Genomic DNA, 24,134 nt, shown 5'->3' on the forward strand with positions numbered 1-24,134 from the left:
CATTGGAATCTTCGTGAAGTTGAGGAAACAACTAATTTTTGTAGCATGTCCAGGTATAACGCGCCTGTCACAGTTACCTCCGCAAAGAAAGAAAGCTCCATAAACATTGTGAACAGAAACCGTACAAAACACATTCAGTTTCGGTGAGTCTCTCATGTTCGACGACGACGTCAGGACTTTGTGACACCTAAATTCTTACATTTACTTTACTCGACAGATTCGTCCGAAAATATGAGACGTATGGAAAAGTATCCTCTGCCACATCCTCGAGACTTTAAATGCAAAATTCGTACCTTCAGTTATGGTCGCCGGGACGGAATTGCTGCATTAATTTACTGCAACCTGTAAGGCGTCGTTTCAGAACATGCCACACCGGTGTGAGGAAATTTAAGTTCTTGGCCTGCCCGTCTTGTGGACTTCCGAGAGCTCAGTGTGAACGCACCTCGGATACGCTAGACATTTGTATCACACGTGCGTCGTCGACCAGTGCTCTCCCCTTTGCATACGCACCCAGATTCCAAGATCTGCTTGTGCAGAGGCGGGTTCTCGCTGAAATGACGGCGGAATGCAAGTTGCATTTGAACAATGGATTGACTTCGCGCAAATCCCAATACACAAAACGATTTTTCTTGTGCTGCAGTCGCTCCATGTTCTTAGAAACATCAACAGCGCAGCTGTGCCAAACCTTTGAGCCTTCCTCTGTCCAGTGCCATACGCAATAAGTTTCTATCTTTTATAGTTTGTCTCTAATAAACTGAAATCTGTTCTTTGTTTTTTTTCATCACACGGTATATTTGACAGGGCACGACAATAAAAAAGCACCACATTTCGAAAGCTTCTCTTCTCGTCTAAACTATTTATCGTCGATGTTTGACTTCCATACATGGCTACACTGCATACAAATACTTTCAGAAACGACTTCCTGACACTTAAATCTATACTCGATGTTAACAAATTTTTCTTCTTCAGAAACGCTTCCCTTGCCATTGCCAGTCTACATTTTATATCCTCTCTACTTCGACAATCTTCAGTTATTTTACTCCTCAAATAGCAAAACTCCTTTACTACTTTAAGTGTCTCATTTCCTAATCTAATTCCCTCAGCATCACCCGACTTAATTCAACTACATTCCATTATCCTAGTTTTGCTTTTGTTGATGTTCATCTTATATCCTCCTTTCAAGACACTGTCCATTCCGTTCAACTGCTCTTCCAGGTCCTTTGCAGTCTCTGACAGAATTACAATATCATCGGCGAACCACAAAGTTTTTATTTCTTCTCCATGGATTTTAATACCTACTCCGAATTTTTCTTTTGTTTCCTTTACTCCTTGCTCAATATACAGATTGAATAACATCGGGGAGAGGCTACAACCCTGCCTCACTCCCTTCCCGAGCACTGCTTCCCCTTCGTGCCCCTCGACTCTTGTAACTGCCATCTGGTTTCTGTACAAATTGTAAATAGCCTTTCGCTCCCTGTATTTTACCGCTGCCACCTTTAGAGTCCGCTATAGAGATGTGGAAACACTGAGGCGTTGCCACAGAGACGCGAACAACATCGCTTTATGTGACTGGTAGTGATAATTCCGCGTAGCAGCCGCATCAAACCTACTTTAACTGTCAGGATACTTCTCTAACCGTACGGACTATACATAAATGATGAGAGAAGCGTAGCAGTCTTCGTGCTGGCGACCGCTGTGTTTTTTACTGCGGCTAATTACGCGCACCGCCCGAAGGCGCGGGGGCACGTGTCAGTCGGACACGAGCCGTTAGTCGCTGGCTGTCAGGAGGATCAATAATGCATTAGAAGCGTAGCAGCCGCATCAAACCTACTTTAACTGTCAGGATACTTCTCTAACCGTACGGACTATACATAAATGATGAGAGAAGCGTAGCAGTCTTCGTGCTGGCGACCGCTGTGTTTTTTACTGCGGCTAATTACGCGCACCGCCCGAAGGCGCGGGGGCACGTGTCAGTCGGACACGAGCCGTTAGTCGCTGGCTGTCAGGAGGATCAATAATGCATTAGAAGCAGCCGGAACCAGCGGAGCGGGCTGGATAACGATGACGAACGAGGTATCCACCGGCCGAGCCAGTGTACATAACAGGCAGTCAGCGGTGCACACTGTCCAACAAGCCGGCAGCTTCAGACGGGCAACTGCAACTAAGTTTGTGCGTTTCTATACCTGTCTGGCACGCACTACAAAAAATAACGATCGTTGTTAACGATTAAGATACCGTCTGGAGCAACGTCATCAGAATGTAGCATCCGCACAGTTTGAACAACGATGCGGGAGAGAAGCGCCTTTGGTCCCAGAATTCGTCGAAAATCAGTTCCGAAATCCTCAGGAAGCCTAAATAAGGTGGTCCGAACAGAGTTGTTGCTATGGTCTTTCAGAAAGCTCTGCAACTGATCATTTATTTGAAGACTAACTGCATCCAGTAACTGTAGAATAGATTATTCTGTAAGGGGATTCGAGATTATTGTTACAGGGGAGAAGAATTTCTGTCTTACTTCATTAATGGAATGCTTTCCCCTTCTCGGTTCCGAAATCTACTGATTCTCCGAATTTTGCAATTTTACTTCTGACTGTTTATACCCAGGTCTAGTGGAACTGTTCTAAGCCTAATATTTATTACGTTTTGAAATTATCTACGAAGGAAATACAGTTCTGTGCTTCTAGGTAATAAGTGGCAGAATAAAAGCACAGTTGGAGACAGAATCAGCGAGGATAATGGCCGTTGCTATTCACAATATACATAAATGACCTTGTAGATAACATCGGAAATTCACTGAGGCTTTTTGCGGATGATGCTGTGGTATATCGAGAGGTTGTAACAATGAAAAATTGTACTGAAATGCAGGAGGATCTGCAGCGAATTGACGCATGGTGCAGGGAATGGCAATTGAATCTCAATGTAGACAAGTGTAATGTGCTGCGAATACATACAAAGAAAGATCCTTTATCATTTAGCTACAATATTGTAGGTCAGCAACTGGAAGCAGTTAATTCCATAAATTATCTGGGTGTACGCATTAGGAGTGATTTAAAATGGAATGATCATATAAAGCTGTTCGTCGGTAAAGCAGATGCCAGACAGATTCACTGGAAGAATCCTAAGGAAATGCAATCCGAAAACAAAGGAAGTACGTTACAGTACACTTGTTCGCCCACTGCTTGAATACTGCTCACCAGTGTGGGATCCGAACCAGATAGGGTTGATAGAAGAAATAGAGAAGATCCAATGGAGAGCAGTGCGCTTCGTTACAGGATCATTTAGTAATCGCGAAAGTGTTACGGAGATGATAGATAAACTCTAGTGCAAGACTCTGCACGAGAGACGCTCAGTAGCTCGGTACAGGCATTTGTTGAAGTTTCGAGAACATACCTTCACCGAGGAGTCAAGCAGTATTTTGCTCCCTCCTACGTATATCTCGCGAAGAGACCATGAGGATAAAATCAGAGAGATTAGAGCCCACACAGAGGCATACCGACAATCCTCCTTTCCGCTAACAATACGAGACTGGAATAGAAGGGAGAACCGATAGAGGTACTCAAGGTACCCTCCGCCACACACCGTCAGGTGGCTTGCGGAGTATGGATGTAGATGTAGATGTAGATGTAGAAATGGCCGTAGCATATTTACGGAAAGATCCAGATATTGACCTGGAGAGATTTTCAAACAGGGTTGTGAACCTGGTTGCTTCTGTAATACGTGCGCAGCGGCGTACAAATAGCGCAACCAAGCTTGTCGAAACTCTATAGAATGTTCATGACACCTAAGTGGGACATAACGCCGTTCTTTCCTCTGTCATGTATGTTACCTGCTCGTATTCTCATTCGATCGTGAGACAGATTAGGGAGGAACCTCTTCTGACACATCACATTTTCAGTTTTTAGGAGGTAGACGAGACCATTAGAATAGCTAATCCCTAACTTCACTGTGCCATGACATTCTGAAGATAATTTGTATGTTTTTTACACCCAAATGCAAACGCCTCAAAACCTCGTCACGTGTATGTCAGATAGCAACATTAAACAATGTAATACCCCGTTAAGTGGGTATGGCTTACAAATGGCTTCGGACTGTTCTTACTGGTCGCAGCTGATCAGCAACTGGGTTGTTTACTTCGTCCATGTTGATGGTCAAGTACTCTTACTATACGGTGAACCAGAAATCCACAGACAAATTTTCAGAGGTGGCAGAATGGACAAAAAAGAGTCCTTACAAACATGTGCCCTAATGCGTATCTTAAAGAGTTATGAGCACTTGTTCATCATCTTCGCTACTTTGAAACACATCTCTTCTACTGAAGAAGCCTTGGCGACGGTCTTCTGGGACTCTGGAGCGGTTATTCAGCTTGATGTCCTCCCTCATGGTGGAACGATCGACCCTCAGGAAATTGAAGAAACGACTTCAGCGTGTTCGTCGCCACAAAAACCCTCAGGAAATTGAAGAAACGACTTCAGCGTGTTCGTCGCCACAAAAATGCTAACGAAATTCTCCTTCTCCGTGTCAACCCAAGGCCTCACATAAGTCTGCCCATCCAAGAGCAGCTCACAAAACTTCAACTGACTGTTGTTCTTCATCCAGCATACAGCCCGGATGTCGCATCTTTCGACTTCCATCTGTTTGGGACGCACCGTGGGAAGCATTACGTGGATGTCGGGGAGGTTATTGATACAGAAAGACGTTGGCTCCGAACGTCGACCAGAAGAGCGGTACCACGCGGGCGTACAGGCCCTCCCAGTAAAGCGGTGTAAGGCCGTCGCATTGAACTGAGATTATTTTCAAAGATAGGGTTTTGTAGCCAACAGGGTGGGAAATAATACAGTGACTTGGAATGCTGAATAAAACCAGTGCTCAGACACACTTGGGACTGCATTTTCCCCTAAATATTGTAACTACACTACTGGCCAATAAAATTGCTACACCAAGAAGAAATGCAAATGATAAACGGATATTCATTGGACAAATATATTATGCTAGAACTGACATGTGATTACATTTTCACGCAATTTGGGTGCATAGATCCTGAGAAATCAGTAACCAGAACAACCACCTCTGGCCGTAATAACGGCCTTGATACGCCTGGGCATTGTGAGTCAAACAGAGCTCGGATGGCGTGGACAGGTACAGCTGCCCATGCAGCCTCAACACGATACCACAGTTCATCGAGAGTAGTGGCTGGCGTATTGTGACGAGCCAGTTGCTCGGCCACCATTAACCAAGCGTTTTCAATTGGTGAGAGATCTGTAGAATGTGCTGGCCAGGGCAGCAATCGAACATTTTCTGTATCTAGAAAGGCCCGTACAGGACCTGCAACATGCGGTCGTCCATTATTCTGCTGAAATGTAGGTTTCGCAGGGATCGAATGAAGGGTAGAGCCACGGGTCGTAACACATCTGAAATCTAACGTCCACTGTTCAAAGTGCCGTCAATACGAACAAGAGGTGACCGAGATGTGTAACCAATGGCACCCCATATCATCATGCCGGGTGATACGCCAGTATGGCAATGACGAATACACGCTTCCAATGTGCGTTCACCGCGATGTCGCCAAACACGGATGCGACCATCTTGATGCTGTAAACAGAACCTGGATTCATCCGAAAAAATGACGTTTTGTCATTCGTGCACCCAGGTTCGTCGTTGAGTACACCATCGCAGGCGCCCCTGTCTGTGACTCAGCGTCAAGGGTAACCGCAGCCATGGTCTCCGAGCTGATAGTCCGTGCTGCTGGAAACGTCGTCGAACTGTTCGGGCAGATGGTGGTCGTCTTGCAAACGTCCCCATCCGTTGACTCAGGGATCGAGACGTGGCTGCACGATCCGTTACAGCCATGTGGTTAGATGCCCGTCATCTCGACTGCTAGTGATACGAGGCCGTTGGGATCCAGCACGGCGTTCCGTATTACCCTCCTGAACCCACCGATTCCATATTCTGCTAACAGTCATTGGATCTCGACTAACGCGAACAGCAATGTCGCGATACGATAAACCGCAATCGCGATAGGCTACAATCCGACGTTTATCAAAGTCGGAAACGTTATGGTACGCATTTCTCCTCCTTACACGAGGCATCACAACTTCTTTTCACCAGGCAACGCTGGTCAACTGCTGTTTATGTATGAGAAATCGGTTGGAAACTTTCCTCATGTCAGCACGTTGTAGGTGTCGCCACCGGCGCCAACCTTGTGTGAATGCTCTGAAAAGCTAATCATTTGCATATCACAGCAACTTCTTCCTGTCGGTTAAATTTCGCGTCTGTAGCATGTCATCTCCGTGGTGTAGCAATTTAAATGGCCAGTAGTGTATATATGGAATGAACAAATTATTAACTAACCGAAGGTACGCCTTTGAGAAGAAGGCGTGACCAAGTTATTTCTCTGCTTGTTGTTTTGCTAGCCGTCCTCTATACAAGTAAATAACAATCACTTTGTTATTTTGCTCCAAGTATAAATACCGTGCATTGAAGAATGTTCACTATACGCATAACTTCAGGTACAGGATCTCCCACTCGTCTGGAGAACTGTACCATGTCCCGTTCCAGCTTAGCAAGCCAGTGAACGGAACATCCATTTGGTGACGCAGCTTCATCGTAAATGTCTGAGAAACACATGGTTCCTTTTAGGGTGCTGATACTAAAAGCACCCAGGATGACGCAAACGCGGTGTTTCTGCCGCTGGACAGGCCCTAAATCTGCCCAGCGGCCATCTGAGGTAGAAACCTGAGAGCACGGTCTGAGTGGTGGCAGAAGGTAGCGGCGGCGGATTTACGAGGTAATTAGCGTGAGCCGGCGCGGCCGGAAGCCGCCCCGCGACGCCGGGAGGGAGGAACCGCCTCTGTATTCGGCAGGCGCTGCGCTGCCCCGCCGGGTCCCCCTTGACGTACGGCAGAGCGCACAGCGAATACTGAGCCGCCGCATCCGCTCTTCCCCCCCTACCTTACAGACGGGCGGCAGTTCTGCGACGAAAAGCTAGAGGGGTCGCTTCCCGCTCCAACGATAGGCTTCCTTCTTACGTCACATTCCGCGACATTATATTACAGGGTGAATCGAAAAGGTCTTTGCAACTTTGACATGATATAGAAATTTACTGAGATACTTTAAAGACTCGGTAGACCTATCATTTTGGAGCAAATAACCTCAAGTTTGGTCCACGTAGTCCATCAGTACCCCATTCCACCACCAGCAGAGCCAGTATAGTGCACAGTTAAAATGGTTACCTTCGCTAGTGCGGAGCGTGCTAGCTGTGTGTTTTCGTTTCATGAAAGGAACTCTGCAATGACTGTACGGCGTGCATTTCGCACAGAATACGCTAATGAACCTCCAAGTACGCCTACAATTTACTCTTGGCACAAGAACTTTGTTGAAACGGGTTATTCACTGCGACATGATAAATGACCAGCTCGCCCGCGTGTTTATGATTATGTTATGGATACCTTAGCCCGCAGTGACGTTTACACTTGAAACCATACAAACTCACAATGGCACAGCACATTAGTGATACAGATAAGATTGCTCTAGGGGAATTCTGCGCGGAAATGTTGCATCGGATAGGGAGGGACGAGACAATCCCGAACACAATCGTCAGTGATGCGACAACATGTCATGTCATATTAGCGGCATGGTGAACACCCACAACTGCAGAATATACAGACACTGTCCACACAGGCCACGAAGGTCCAACGGAACCGACCGGCCGCCATGTCATCCTCACCCCGTAGACTTCACCGGATGCGGATACGGAGGGGCATGTGGTCACCACAACGCTCTCACGGTCGTTGTCAGGTTTTGTGAGCGAACGGCAGAATATGGGGTAGGAAAAATCCACACGCAAACCTGGAACAAGTTCGTGACAGCCCCAAAGTTAATGTGTTTTGTGTCCTTAGTAAACTGAAAGTTTACAGCTCTTCCTTCTTCATTCAGAAAACTGTCACTGGTACTGTGTATCTGGATACGCTTGAAAATTTTTTAATTGCACAAATATATGGAAGTGACCGAGATGGGATGGTTTACCAACAGCGAGACAATGTACCACCTCATTTCCTCACGGAACTTCGAGATATGATCGGCTCTCTCTCTCCTTTGCGCTTAAAAATCTCTCATTAGTTTAACCTGAACAAGGGTTTGCTAGCATACTTTTACAGACGAGTGCTGTCAGAATATTGTTATATATTGGTGAAGGAACACCTTGCAGCAGTGTCTTCAGGAACATTGGTATTCTTACACTTGTGTGTCAACACAATTACTCCGTAATGGAGAATGTGGTACATCAGAAGAATAAGACAAAGGTAAACTGTACGATTCACTATTACAATCTTAAAACTCTCCTTACGAACCATGAATCCCTAAATGGAGTTCAGAATCAAGTTTTATAGCCTGGCGCAAAAGTTTGTAACATGTTGCTGATCGATTTCAGGGAGTGAACCGTAAATCAGAAACAAAGTAAAAGATGCTTCATTGGCCGTTCCTATAATTTATTACAATATATAGAGTTCAAAACACTTCTAAAAATGTAAAAATATTATTTTTAATTTACCACAAATAACATGTTACGTAATTGAGATCCTTTGTCTTCATGAAACTTTTCTGCAGGACAATGTATATAGAATGGTAGGTTTCAGCTGTTATTTCGCTCAGTGCTTGCTTGGGTATCGCTGTCGAAAAATCTAAACTACTGCCACTTTTTCCTATTCTAAGGCATAGCAATGCCGCTCGTTTCGATATTCATATGAGTGGAATTACTCTTCTCAAAGAAGCATTTTGCTGCGATATGAGAGGAGTTACGACTGTCAGTTGATATTTCTATCTCCAGATCCATTCTCAAATAATTTTGCCAGTTGTCGGGTTCGCCGTGTATCTCGCGAAGAAAATTAATATGTGAAAACTGCCATCCGTTAAGGAGGTCCTATCTTAACCATTTAGACATTATTTCCCTCACTGATACGATGTTATAGTTGCGTCAACAGATCACAAAAGAATTTCTTGCATTACTAAGGAATGTCCTGAACCGAAAAATCCGTTGCCAGAGGATAACCGCTTGCTCCTGAAAGTCTTTCCTAGACCGACGTATGGCGGGCAAGCAACACACTAAAACAGTGACTTCTTACATGTACAGAGAGCTGCGCCAATGCTTCAAAACGGTTCAAATGGCTCTGAGCACTATGGGACTTAACATCTGAAGTCATCAGTCCCCTAGAACTTAGAACTACTTAAACCTAACTAACCTAAGGGCATCACATACATCCATGCCCGGGGCAGAATTCGAACCTGCGACCGTAGCAGTCACGCGGTTCCAAACTGAAGGGCCTAGAACCGCACGGCCACACCGGCCGACTCTGCGCAAATATCTGCACAGATAGACCTTTGCGTACAGACTGGACTTCTGGTAAAGCTGTCATCAGCCTGAAAGTGCTTTACTAGCACGCGTGGTCCTACAGTAGGTGGTACGCCGTTGCCTTCCTCAGACTTCTGAACTGACTTACCCAGCCTGTCATACAGCTTAACGTGGACTACGAACCACGGCACATCTTGGCGTTTTTTACATCAACAAACGTTGCCAGAAGTGAAAGAAGTAATAAGTCAGAGATAAAAATTCTGGAACTGACTGTGGATCGAACCGAAGACCAATTAATCCGTGGTCTTGGACTTCTATGGTCAGCCTAACTTAGAAATAAACTACTGATAAACGAGGATCAAATATGAAACACAGAATGTAAGTCAAAGAAGATGTGCTGTGGCTTTCACTGTTGGTGTGTTAGAGGAAACCATCTTTACGCACATAAGACACCAAGGATTTCACGGAATTCCCAAAAGAGCCACCTTTGCTATTCTCCCACCCCGACTTCGGAGCGCGTCCGTTGACGTTAGTACAGATGAGTCAATTCCCAATATATTGTAAATAAAAATTTGATGACTGAAGCATTCTAGGATAAAGAACAATCTCAACATTTAATACTCATGGGTGACTGGAATTCGGTAGTAGGAAAAGGGAGAGAAGGAAACGTAGTAGGTGAATATGGATTGGGGCTAAGAAATGAAAGAGGAAGCCGCCTGGTAGAATTTTGCACAGAGCACAACTTAATCATAGCTAACACTTGGTTCAAGAGTCATAAAAGAAGGCTGTATACATGGAAGAAGCCTGGAGATACAAAAAGGTATCAGATAGATTATATAATGGTAAGACAGAGATTTAGGATCCAGGTTTTAAATTGTAAGACATTTCCAGGGGCAGATGTGGACTCTGAGCACAATCTTTTGGTTATGAACAGTAAATTAAAACTGAAGAAACTGCAAAAAGGTGGGAATTTAAGGAGATGGGACCTGGATAAACTGAAAGAACCAGAGGTTGTACAGAGTTTCAGGGAGAGCATAAGGGAACAATTGACAGGAATGGTGTAAAGAAGTACAGTAGAAGAAGAATGGGTAGCTCTGAGGGATGAAGTAGTGAAGGCAGCAGAGGATCAAGTAGGTAAAAAGACGAGGGCTAGTAGAAATCCTTGGGTAAAAGAAGAAATATTGAATTTAATTGATGAAAGGAGAAAATATAAAAATGCAGTAAATGAAGCAGGCAACAAGGAATACAAACGTCTCAAATGGTGCAAAATGGCTAAGCAGGGATGGCTAGAGGGCAAATGTAAGGATGTAGAGGCTTATCTCACTAGGGGTAAGATAGATACTGCCTACAGGAAAATTAAAGAGACCTTTGGAGAAAAGAGAACCACATGTATGAACATCAAGAGCTCAGATGGAAACCCAGTTCTAAGCAAAGAAGGGAAAGCAGAAAGGCGGAAGGAGTATATAGAGGGCCAATACAAGGGCGATGTACTTGAGGGCAATACTATGGAGATGGAAGACGATGTAGATGAAGATGAAATGGGAGATATGATACTGCGTGAAGAGTTTGACAGAGCACTGAAAGACCTGAGTCGAAACAAGGCCCCGGGAGTAGACAACATTCCGTCAGAGCTACTGACGGCCTTGGGAGAGCCAGTCCTGACAAAACTCTACCATCTGGTGAGCAATATGTATGAGACAGGTGAAATACCCTCAGACTTCAAGAAGAATATAATAATTCCAATCCCAAAGAAAGCAGGTGTTGACAGACATGAAAATTACTGAACTATCATTTTAATAAATCACAGCTGCAAAATACTAACACGAATTCTTTACAGACGAATGGAAAAACTGGTAGAAGCCGACCTCTGGGAAGATCAGTTTGGATTCCGTAGAAATATTGGAACACGTGAGGCAATACTGACCCTACGACTTATCTTAGAAGCTAGATTAAGGAAAGGCATTTGTAGACTTAGAAAAAGCGTTTGACAATGTTGTCTGGAATGCTCTCTTTGAAATTCTGAAGGTGGCAGGGGTAAAATATAGGGAGCGAAAGGCTATTTACAATTTGTATACAAACCAAATGGCAGTTATAAGAGTTGAGGGGCATGAAAGGGAAGCAGTGGTTGGGAAGGGAGTTAGACAGGGTTGTAGCCTATCCCCGATGTTATTCAATCTGTATATTGAGCAAGCAGTGAAGAAAACAAAAGAAAAATTCGGAGTAGGTATTAAAATCCATGGAGAAGAAATAAAAACTTTGAGGTTCGCCGATGACATTGTAATTCTGTCAGAGACAGCAAAGGTCTTGGAAGAGCAGTTGGATGGAATGGATAGTGTCTTGAAGGGAGGATATTAGATGAACATCAACTAAAGCAAAACGAGGATAATGGAATGTAGTCGAATTAAATCGGGTGTTGTTGAGGGTATTAGATTAGGAAATGAGACACTTAAAGTAGTAAAGGAGTTTTGCTATTTGGGGAGCAAAATAACTGATGATGGTCGAAGTAGAGAAGATATAAAATGTAGACTGGCAATGGCAAGGAAAGCGTTTCTGAAGAAGAGAAATTTGTTAACATCGAGTATAGATTTAATTGTCAGGAAGTCGTTTCTGAAAGTATTTGTATGGAGTGTAGCCATGTATGGAAGTGAAACATGGACGATAACTAGTTTGGACAAGAAGAGAATAGAAGCTTTCGAAATGTGGTGCTACAGAAGAATGCTGAAGATTAGATGGGTAGGTCACATAACTAATGAGGAGGTATTGAATAGAATTGGAGAGAAGAGGAGTTTGTGGCACAACTTGACCAGAAGAAGGGATCGGTTGGTAGGACATGTTCTGAGGCATCAAGGGATCACCAATTCAGTATTGGAGGGCAGCGTGGAGGGTAAAAATCGTAGAGGGAGACCAAGAGGTGAATACACCAAGCCGATTCAGAAGGATGTAGGTTGCAGTAGGTACTGGGAGATGAAGAAGCTTGTGCAGGATAGAGCAGCATGGAGAGCTGCATCAAACCAGTCTCAGGACTGAAGACCACAACAACAACAACAACAACAACAACAACAGTTATTTAGAGCTGAAATTAAGCACCATTAAGAGACATCATCGAAGTAAATAAGTGTTCGATGTTTTCCTGAGATAGTACTTGCCTAGCTGTTTCGACTCACGCGTTTAACAGATACCTAGTGACTAGGAACTAATGGATCAGTGTGGCCTTAAGCCCTGTACGTCGAGTCGGCAAAATGTCAGGAATGGGACTTTAGCGGTGAGCTGCGAAGACAACGTAAACTTATTCAGCATCGTGTGATATGAGCCTTCATTAAAATTCAGTGACAGTAGTGTGGTGTCTGAATAATATCACTTCACTTCAGCTACGACAGCCTCTCAGGTACACGCCGCTGTTGGTATAGCAGCCACTAGAGGGGAACGGCGGTTTGTACCGCACAACTCTCCAAAATGTACACTTGGACCAAGATTCTGTAGGATACAATTGGCCAATGAATACAATTTCTGGACGACAGGTCATCTTGCACAAGAATTCCCTCTTATCTATCTTAAAGTGACACCTGGATCTCATTTAATGAAAGGTATTCCGCAAAAAAAACAGCTGAGGTTGTACATGTATCTTTTGTGTGTACAGTCTATGGTGTTTTTGTAAAATGACTCATTAAATTCATTAAGGATGTCAGCGACTGCTGTCATGAAACTTATTTGCATGGCAAATTGAAATGGCGAATGGTAAGTGATTGTGACGTGCTCCCGGGATATCGCTATCCGCCAGACAACGGCTGTTCACAATATCATTGTAAAATCTGGTCATTTCCAAAAGCAAAGTCGTACCACGTACCATTTCTTTAGCATTCTCCTGAAACAGTACCGCAACAAGACAACGCTTCCTAGCATGTTGTTTGTATTGCGAAAGTTGTTTTCATAGAAAAACATACATATCGTCCGCCCTTGCCTGTCTTTTGATAACAGCTGTGAGGTACAGCGTCATTTGGAATGGCTGATCTGGGAAGTGTTTGATCACCTGCCATACAGCCCAGAATTGGCTTCCTCTGAGTTCCACCTCAGTTCACAAGAATCGCTGTCTATGAAGAAAACATTTTCGCACAGACAAGGTGCTGCAGATCAGCGAAGAAAATTGGCAGAAAGGGCAAGCGGCTACCTTCTATGACGAGGGTATTGGAAAGTTGGTACAAAGCTACGACAGGTGTCTTAAGTCGGGGTACCTGGAAGGTGTAGCTAACTGCTCTAAAAAAAACATTTTTTTTATTTTCACTGTGGTTTCCATATCGCCACCGATCGGACCTTACTTTCCGAAAAGCCCTCATAAACCTTTTTTGTGGTAATGTAGCTATTCTGATTCTTCTACCTTTAATTTCACTAGGCTTTGTCAAGTGCGCGCCACTGCTATCAGTTTATTGAATATTCACTCATGGTGGTGTTTTTTTTTCTTCCTATGTACAAAGATGATCTATTTCAACAATTGTTATCACATGTCGCCATCGTTACCACGCTCTTTCTTCCAATTACGCATACGTCGGTCATCCACTGTGTGCGAGCAGTACCCATTTATTCTCTAAACTTGACACAGACTAAAAATCAATCAGTAATCTTAAAGGAGATTTATAAAATCGTACAGACCAAGAAATGAAGCTGGATATTGGATCAACATCCACCAAACAGCTTTTTGTTAACCTATTACCTGTAAACCAACGAAAGGAAATTTCTCTATGCATCAGTTTCTCTATGTAAAAGGTAATTTTGTCGGTGGCAAAGATTGTGCGAGCAGTATCTGAACCGGAAAACCTAAGTTGCGCGGCTGCATCTTCAGAGGGGAGAGAAGTTTATAAAAAGGAGAAGGTGAAATCTGTATCGTGTAATGTTCTGATATGCCCACTGAAAAAAGTGCGGCAGCCGCAGTTAACTTGTCAATTTTGTTCACATAAGAAAAGGGCATACCTCGCAGACTACAGAGAATTTATTTTACCAGAGTTTAGTGACTTGGGTGCTATTTAAGACTCGGGTCAAATGTCGGTAACAGTGACAGTACTTTGCTACTTTATATTGCCCTAGCGAACGACCAGCTGCTTCGTTCACTGCTTAAAGTCCGCACAAACGCTCTCTGTTGGCTTTATAAAATAAGCAATTACTCTTGCTTCAAGTATCTTCTGACTTAAAAAGTAGTATTGTGTTTTTCGTACACTTGAGAGTACTGCAAACATATTAGTCTCCAACAGGCTCTCGAGCTCGAGTGCGCGGAATCTGCACTCGGCAGCATTTGCATCCCCGGCCTCGAATGAGTGGTGTGTGAAAAAGCAACAGATTGAGTAGTTATCGCGCAGAGTTCTCCAATGCAGTGCTATGAAGAGTACGGCCAAAAAGGGAACCCCTGGGCGTCGGTGAGTCACGACCGCGACGCCGTGGCCTTGGTGGGTGGAAGGCGACGCCGGCTCTGCGTTACGTGACGTGACGTGACGTGCCGCGACGCTACAGGGGATCGGGTGGCACTTGCCAAGCGGCGCACCTCTGTACCAGCCAACACGCACATACTAAGTGGCGTGTCAACACTCAGCGAAGCACTGTCTCAAAACAGCACGGGGGAGGTGCAGATTTCAAGCTGCGCAGAGCAAGTCTCGATTTGTGTTTATTTATTTTTTCGGTATTAGCCGGATCAGGATCTTCAGGCCCATTCAGACGCCTCACATTTTACACGATAGGTATAAGTACATTTCACTTAACAACTAACGGAAATTCGTGAGGAGCTTACAGCCGATTTACGCTATAACTGAAGAGAAAAAAAGAAGAAAAAATTGAGTAAAGTGCTATAACCGAATTTAGGCTTTTGGTAACAGGTTAGGAGATGATATAACTTGGTCACCAACTATTTGTCTGCCCTCAGTAAGCCTCAATAGCGTGTGTCGGTAAGGTACATTTATTCGTCTCACCTCTCCACCTGTTATACCTACTCCCACTGAGATATACGGTCTTTGCAAGATCAGGAACGTCATAATCGACATGTTCATCTACGTAACTAGTAGTAATAGGCGCCGAACTCCTCCCGGAATGTAAGTTTCGCCATTTCATGAAGTGCAGTCTCTTTGTCTCAGTTACATTTTCAGTCTTTACTAAGCCAACATTATTTGATACCTCCTGGCAGATTACAACTGTGTGCTGTGTGACGGATCGGGACTCTAACCTGGAACCTTGCCTTCGCGGGCATTGCTTGTACCAATTAGCTATCCAGGCACGCCTCAGAGCTTCACTTCCGCCCGTACCTCTCCTCCTGTACAAGGTTCTGGGTTCGAGTCCCAGTCCGCCACACGGTTTTAATCTCGGTCTCAAAACTATGCACACTCCACTGGAGAGCTAAATATTTCGCAGTGCTTCTTTGGATTTTATTTAAGGATCATATGTGGAAGAACAATGTTATGTCATGTTATTTAACCGGGGACCTAGAATCGACGGAGAGGCTCCGTCCCCGCCGCAGCCGCAGTGGTCCACAACCCCACGACGACTACCGCAGTCCACTTCACCCCTTCGCCGCCCCACACCGAACCCATGGTTATTGTGCGGTTCGGCCCCCGGTGGACCCCCTCAGCGAACGTCTCACACCAGACGAGTGTAACCCCTATGTTTGCTTGGTAGAGTAATGGTGGTGTACGCGTTCGTGGAGAACTTGTTTGCGTAGAAATCGTCGACATAGTGTAGCTGAGGCGGAATAAGGGGAACCAACCCGCATTTGCCGAGGCAGATGGCAGATGGAAAACCGCCTAAAAACCATCCACAGACTGGCCGGCTCATCGGACCTCGACACAAATCCGCCGGCGCTCCTTCCCGCCCGGAAAGTCGTGCGTTAGACCGCACGTTTTGGCGTGATGAGCTTCGTAAGCTAACTCTTGCACAGATGAACCTTTCGTTCATGGTATCCAGATTGCAATATACAACGGCGCCCGGGAGAATGCCATCTTACTTGACTTCCAGGGAGCATTCGATACGGTCCATACTATCGCTTATTACCGAGTATCAGACAGAATGTTGACTCCACATCAGATTTCTTACTGATGTAAAAGAAACTTCGTATGTGCTCCCACAGCTTTTGTGTTTCACAGAGCCATTACTACGTATTTACAATATGTATACGCTAGCTGATCGAAAGTATCTGGACACCACTATGTAATGCGGAACAGACCACTAGACGTCACGAGAGCTGTATCCACCAGTATAAAAGGAGGCGGAGTATCGAGCTCTCAGTGGAGATGCAGTAACACCAGAATGGTTCGGTCAAGAGAGGTCACTGTCTTGGAATGTCGATTAGCCAATGGATGTCTCGTAGGTAACGAATCCATTTGGGGCATTTCAACCCTTCTAAAGCTGCCAAAGTCGACTGTTGGTGGTTACGTGATTGTAAAATGGAAACGCTGAGAGCCACCCACAGCTACACCACGACCAGGCAAGACATCAAATACTGACGGACATGTTCGTCGAACACTGCGAAGGAAAGCTGAAAAAAATCGCATGGAATCAGTGGAAGGAATCATGAATTCCCAAGTGCCACCAGCATTCCAGTTATCCCAATGACAGTGCGTGTGGAATGGAGGACAATGGTCGAGGAACGCCTCAAGAGCCATACATTGCTCTAGTCAGTGCTAAGCGACGCCACTGGACGGTGAATGATTGGAAACGGACGATCAGATGTGATGAATCACGCTAGACACTGTAGGAAACCGATGGAACGGTCTGAGTTTGGCGAATGCCTAGGAAAGCGTTACCTGCCATCGTTTGTAGTACCAATCGTAAAGTACGGAGGACGCGGTGTTACTGCATGGGTGAGTCTTCCGTGGTTAGGGTTTGCTCCCCATATTTAACTTAAAGAAACGCTAAATTCAGAAGGATATGAATACATCTTACAGCAATGTGTACTGCGTGCAGCAAAGGAACAGTTCGGAGATGTTGATTGGTTGTATCAGTTCAATAATGCACTTTGTTATAAAGCAGCATCTGTGAGGCAATGGTTCGTGGGGAACAACATTCCTGAAACGGACTGGCCTGCTCGGAGTCCCGACCTGAAACCAATGGAATACCTTTGGCATGCGTTAGAACATCGACTTCGCTCTGGACCCCAGCTTCCATCATCACTACCTTCCACGGTTTAGGCTCCTGAGGAGGAATGGACTGTCATTCCTCCAGAGACATTCACATACCTCACTGAAAGTAAGATACGACTGATACTATTGCCGAACAACAAATTCAAACTAAATTTAGTTATGTGGCCTCTAAATACCTGAGACAATATTTTCTTTAACAATGAGACTCCTACTATAAGTTAGTTTGTGTGTCAACATAAGGCCTATTCTTATAGAATCTCTAAACTGCGGAATTGTACTGTTGAGTTACATCGTCATGACTTCTGCACTGTCCTTATTTCAGCAGAGTTTGAAACAATTGGTTGAATTAACATATCATTTCAATGGTATTTATTAACGAAGACCAATAAAGGAAAGAGAAAGGTGGTGGTGGTGGTGGTGGTTGTAATGGTCCTTGAATTACGTAACCATTGCGGCAGCTCACCTCAACCTCTCGATACCAGCAATATTCTACTGTGTTTCTGTAGAATAGCTAACATACTGATGTGAGAACATTCAGATTTGATTTCATTGATGTAGAGGTACTTTGATACATCGATATGTTTATATTGCAATGATATTATTCTTATGTGTATTCTTTCTTTTGTCACTATGATGCTTGCCGTACTTGTAACTCTGATTTTTGGGCGCGTAAGCAGTTATTAGAGAGTCAAGTCAAGTCTTGGACGTCATGTTGAAAAGACGCATATTGTAGTCAGCTTATAAAACGTGAACTTTAACAGTGAGGAAGATGTTTTCAAGTATGTTTTGTATTGTGAAGTGATGTTTTGTGTGTCACGTGATACTGCAACAAAAGTAATAAAAAAGAAGTGTAATTTAAATTCGGAGTGTTGATTACTTTTTTTTACATCACCACTGTGCTAACTTTCAAAGGTTTAATCTTCAAGAATGGTTTATGAAACACATCTATAAAACTTTTGAATATCGCAGAATAACACCTAGGCCTCTTTGCATCCGAGCTTGGAATCATCACCACCACCAAGATTTTCGACGATTGGGCCATAACTTCACAACGAGACCAGCGTGGGAAACATGAAAAGATGAGTGCCTAGTTTATCCATTATTTCACGAAATGACTTTATTAAATGTGCTCTAATGACACCTGCCACATAATATAACTTTGTTGTTGCCCGAAAATGCAGTATTTAGCAGCTTGAGCAACACCACAATTATAATTAATTTTTGACCTTTGTTGTGGTAGGGTTGTTAGATGGTGTAGTGGTGGTGGTGTAGTGGTAGTACGTGTCGTCACCGTCGTAATAGTAATGAAAAAATGGGGGTGGGGGGAAGAGGCAGTGTGCGTTGGTTTCGAACCAGCTAACGTATGGGTCTGCCCTCTATTACGTTTCGGAAGTTCGTATTGCAAGAAAATCTGTTGACAGACACAGCCATGGAATTTTAGTATGTAGCAAACAAAAATGACAAATACGCTACTTGTAATTTAGTCTCTCTGACTTATAATTGGCCAAATTATACAACCGGAACGTAAAAATTTCTGAACCAATCGACGTGTCCTAGGTTTATGAATACGTGCCTCTACAAACTTTTCGAATTTCAGTAATGAGAGAGAAGTTGAAAATCTAATCTGTATCCTTTTAATGCCAGCTGCAGCATTCCCTGAATTTCAGCTTTTGTGATTGTACTGAAAACGAATGAGAAGCTTTGCGAACAGAAGGGACGCCGTTTTAAATTTCTTGCACAATATACCTTAACACATACGAATTAGGTAAAATAACGTGTTACGCACTTTAGAAGGTAAGCGCTGCAGGATGGACTGTACCCAACTGAATATTTATCATCATCGCTCGCACAATGAGAACAATTTCATACGTATCTACCGGACACATGCAAGTACAAATATCGTATCTACATATGTACAAGAGGAAGGGCGTGCGGGTTATGATCCCCGCGCCAGGAGAAATCGCAGTTTCTTTTATGCGTGTCAGCAGGCACGTACAACAGCAGCCTGGATTACCAACACTGATTTGCCAACACTGTTCCACTTAACACACAACTACTATAGTGCAGTGACATGATTTGCCTCTGGGACTTCTGTATCTGTGTAACGCTTTCGCCAAGGCACTTTGCTTTACCGTGCCCCACCCCCTGACAGCGGACACCTCGTGGCGCAACCGTAATAAGTCCGAAAATCCAGGGAGTCGACCTTCACGGGAAGGAACTTGAAACGTAGACAATATGGAACGTTTAGCTTCTACTGCGCTGGCCCTGCACTTCCGCCACTTTTTTAACGACGCTGCCGCTTCCTGTAGCGTCCCCATTTCCGCGGTGAATTCTGCAAGCCGTGGGAGTTTTCCCAGAGGTGGGAAACCGGCAGTAGCTCTTAGCCGCGCCGGCGGCAGCCTGCGGTAGGATCCGAACAGGAGTCTTACTGTGCCGTCGCAAACTGAAATACATTACGGGTACAAAATCATCATAAATCAAGAGTTGTGTGGATCACTGTAGAGAGATGTAAACCTGCAACATCGCTCTCTTCTGATTTTATTCACCCCGAAAATCTCTGTTTAGCCTCACGCTACTTTTGTACTCACATATTCCTCCATTAAATTAGCATTTATCAAATTTATGAGCAAAGAGAAAAATCAATTTCAACTTTATGGCTGCGAAAACTGTTTCTCCTAGGGAGTGCAATTCTTTCTGCACGAAGCGTAGCGATTTCCGCAGCAAGTCGGCGCCAATTTACGGGATTAAGGAAAAACACATCTGGAGGGAGCATCTGATTACGGAAATACCTGTCACTGGCCAAGGACACAAACGCGCGCTAGTGACAAGGCGTCCAATAGGAAAATAACTGGTTCGATTATTGGCAGCGGGTGACGTGATGGTAAAAAATTCCTCTTTGCAAGACCATACTCTAATGTCTTGAACCGACTCTTAGAACTCTCCGCAGTGACTCGTGGAATGAGGGCTTATGACGGCTAATTGACGTCGTTAATGGGACGAAGACATTAAACACGGCTGTTCATGTGCTGCTTGCTGAGAGAAGCGTTTGCACGCAGATTCACCTTCTCTCATCGCCATCACGAACACAAGTTAGGCATCATATTCTAAAACCTACACATCACAATTTCTGTTCAATAAAATTCTTCTGCGTACGTGACCGCACTTTCAATGTGTAAAAGTTTTTGACGGGTCGGCCACAGTCGCAGTTACAAATACACACAGAGGAAGGCCATTTGCAACAGTGACCGAAACACCGGAGAATTTCATACATCGTCAATACGGTCACCTACCCAGAAGAACTTTATTGATTGTGACAACGACCGCGGAAACCTACGCTCACATATATTTTCTGTTGTTTTCTAAGCCGCTTCAGGCTAAGCACAGTTCCCACAACACCACAAGGGTAATTCTTTCCCCTACCCCTCTACTGAGCTGTTCTCCGTTTGTGACTTTGCTGTACACTACATGAACACTCTACATTCCTTCCGTGTCACGAACACCACAAAGAATGTGTGGCACACTGGCTACGGCCGATGTTGCTAATACGTAGCGACTGTTGATTATGAAATACAGGTAGAAGTTAGAATTCGATAACCGTGATATCTTAGTAGGTCATATGAAATATTGCGCTATTGGGTTTTTATATGAAATGTCTCCTACCGTGAACTAGGCAGTTTTGGGATGTTAAGAGAGTCCACTACAATTTATGTTCACTGCCTAGATCTCGCTTATAGCAGCTCTGAATCAACATTTCTACGTAAGCTTAATCCTAACCATTCAAACGCAAGAAATGTTGCATCCGCAGAGATTTGCAGAAACTTCAAATGCTCTACCTTCACTCACGGATACCGACGTCGTCTTTCTTTAACGTTGCAGGACGTGAGCATGAAGCTGTCTACTGCAGTCGTTAACCGCAATGACGACTTCTAGGAAGCGTAGCTAACTTTAGAGTGTCTCACTCGCTAGCCTGTGACTGCGTTCTGGTGCCAGCATCCTTCTAAAAGAGCATGTAGGGTTTCACTCACAGCACAAACAAAGTGGCCCTCCAATTACGTGGATTCGTACTTACATGTGCAACTGATAAGCTGTCTTGTAGTCCAGTAAACAACAGAAAAGTCAAATAAACACAAAATAATCCTAGTGTAACAAACATATAGTAACCATTTATTCAGATGATGTAATGGCTTCCGTAGATCATACAGAGGTGTAAATTGCTTCTCTCCTAGTACCGTACGAATACGCCACAGGAGTTCATTCTGTTAAAGTATGGTATAGACGAGAAAATTTAACGACTAAACTGCACACCTCTTCGTGTTTATGCGTTGCGCATGACTCACCTGCATTTATAATCTCCGTTGGTGTAACGAAGAAAGATTTCATTTAACATTAACTGAATTCTTCGTAGGTCCTTGGTAGAACAAGACAACAAAAAAGGAAAAACTTCCTTGATAGTTCGAAAAGCAAAGTGCGTTCGTTCCACTGAAGACACGCTAGTGTTACTGCGTGGTTTCTCTGGATAAACGGTGAGCTATTTCGCTACTGCAGCCGGCTGACAGTCGCCGTCTTGGCAGAACGGGTCTCTACGGCGCCAATCATGATGTTCGCCACTTAAGAAGTACTGTCCCCATAGTTAAAAGCCCTTTTCATTCATTTTAAAAACTCAGATAAATCGCTTCCGTTACCCATGATATCCATACTCTAAGCGAGCACATATCAGCTGTCAGTCCCCTCCGTACGGACTACTTCGCCAACACAAGTCGATTGACACACATGAGCTTCGCTCTGTGGACCTCACTTCATGGGGCTGACAGGATGTGACTCGATAACATATGTAACAATCAAACCCGCCCTTGTCTGAAGTAGATAACAAATGAATGGTGCGAACAAAGGCCAATCTGTCTTTGTATGAGGTGTACACGGAAGGTAAGAGCCGTTTGCTTATATTTGAATGTTAGAAGCTCAGAACGAAGTTGCTTGCATGTATAGCCATCTAGTGATTGTTTACGAAGATACAGAAGTAGTTGCTTCGATTAAGCAGTAATCTGACTAAGGGTGAAAACAAACGAAAATGGCTTCGAAAATATTTTTTCCGCAGTTGCTGAGTGAGTTCCGTAATTGGATTTTTTGTGCAGCTGCTCAAATTCATCAGGAGTTGTGCCCAGCTTATGGGACCTACAGTGTTGAGTGAAGGAAAGTTTAAACAATGGTGTCTAGATTTTACACGTGACCATATTGATGTGCATGATGACGATATGGATAACAGGACCAGTATCCATACCGATACGATTGTGCCACAACAGGATCGAAATCTTCAACCTGAATGGCGACTGGTGCTACAGCTGATTAATTTCTTTATGTCGGACGCACCACCAATTACACGATCGTCACGGGAAAGCGCGAAGATAGCAAACTGTGTTACCACCGAAATTGTTACCGACCAACGAATAACGCAAAGAACGTCAAGAGGACGAGCACTGCTAGATTGCTATTGACAAGATGGAGATAATTTGTTTTCCAACAGTATTACGGATGACGGGACATGGATATCGTACACAGATGCAAAATCAAAACCGTAATCAGTAGAAGAGTGTACTGCGAAACGCTGACCAAACTGAGACCTTCACGAAACCGCGCGTTCACACAACGGTACCCTCCGTACCAACAATAAGATTCGGAGATTCGGCATTTCCGTTACGAACTGTTCGATCATCCACCCCACGGTTAACGCATTTCGGCACTCAGAGACTATTACCTCTCCTCGAATTTGAAACAACGGCTCAGTGGACGTCGGGAGCTCAAGGTTGCTGTTAACAAGCTCAGTTCCCTGGTGGAGACCTACGAAGCCGAATTGAAGCAGAAACATTACATAAAGCGCTTGGAAATGAACGGCTATCACTTCAAATTTTAAACATTTTATTGTCTGTGATTCAGTAGCCGTACGCTATTTAATTACGGGACGTATATACAGTCATTTCGGTTGCACAAAATTTTTGTCAACTGACCACGGTTTCGACTGCAATAGGGCAATCTTCATCAGAATAAAAAGTTAGGTAGAATACATGTAATCGCACCGTGATTTAAAACGTCTGAGCAAAAGTGCTCTCGTCAAATAGAAATTATATATGAATAAAGACTAAAATATGAAAGAATAACATAATTCTCAACCAGAAAAAATTCTCTGTGGAATATAATTACTTTTAGAAAGTGTGTGTTATGATCCATTAGTTGTCTCAGACTCCTAGTGACATGGTTAACTATGTCCCTCCATGCACTCCTGGACGTTGTTTTGGTCCCCGTTCTTCCGGGACCATTTCAGGTCTTTCTTTGCTGTCCTCTATACAACTTCTACTTCGTTTTCTTCTTCGTATTTGTCCTATTCTTCCGAGCGTTACAGCTTTTTCTGATGAGTCTTCCGCTCTCATTGTATGCCCATAGTACCTTAATTTCATCCGGATTACTGTGAAAAAACAAAAGTCCTCAGGATCGTTCTCCAAATCCACATTTCAAAAGAATCGATTTTCTTGAGATCCACTTCTTTCATTATCCGCAACTCACATCCACACACAACCATGGAAAAAAAAATCAGAGTTTCAGCCATTTTTATTTTAGTCAGTAACGACAGTTTCTTTTAGCTTAATTTAATTGTAGCAGTTTTCACAAGTTGTGCCTTTGTATTTTCTCAGTCA

At 44.0% G+C, this 24,134-nt stretch overlaps 1 protein-coding gene across 1 annotated transcript in view; it reads right to left on the bottom strand.

Annotated features, from left to right (window-relative positions):
- LOC124776566 (protein singed) overlaps positions 1–24,134 on the bottom strand; it is a 350,290-nt gene that overhangs the window by 78,509 nt on the left and 247,647 nt on the right. The window lies entirely within an intron of this gene.

Source organism: Schistocerca piceifrons, chromosome 2 (assembly GCF_021461385.2).
Source record: "Schistocerca piceifrons isolate TAMUIC-IGC-003096 chromosome 2, iqSchPice1.1, whole genome shotgun sequence".
NCBI lineage: Eukaryota > Metazoa > Arthropoda > Insecta > Orthoptera > Acrididae > Schistocerca > Schistocerca piceifrons.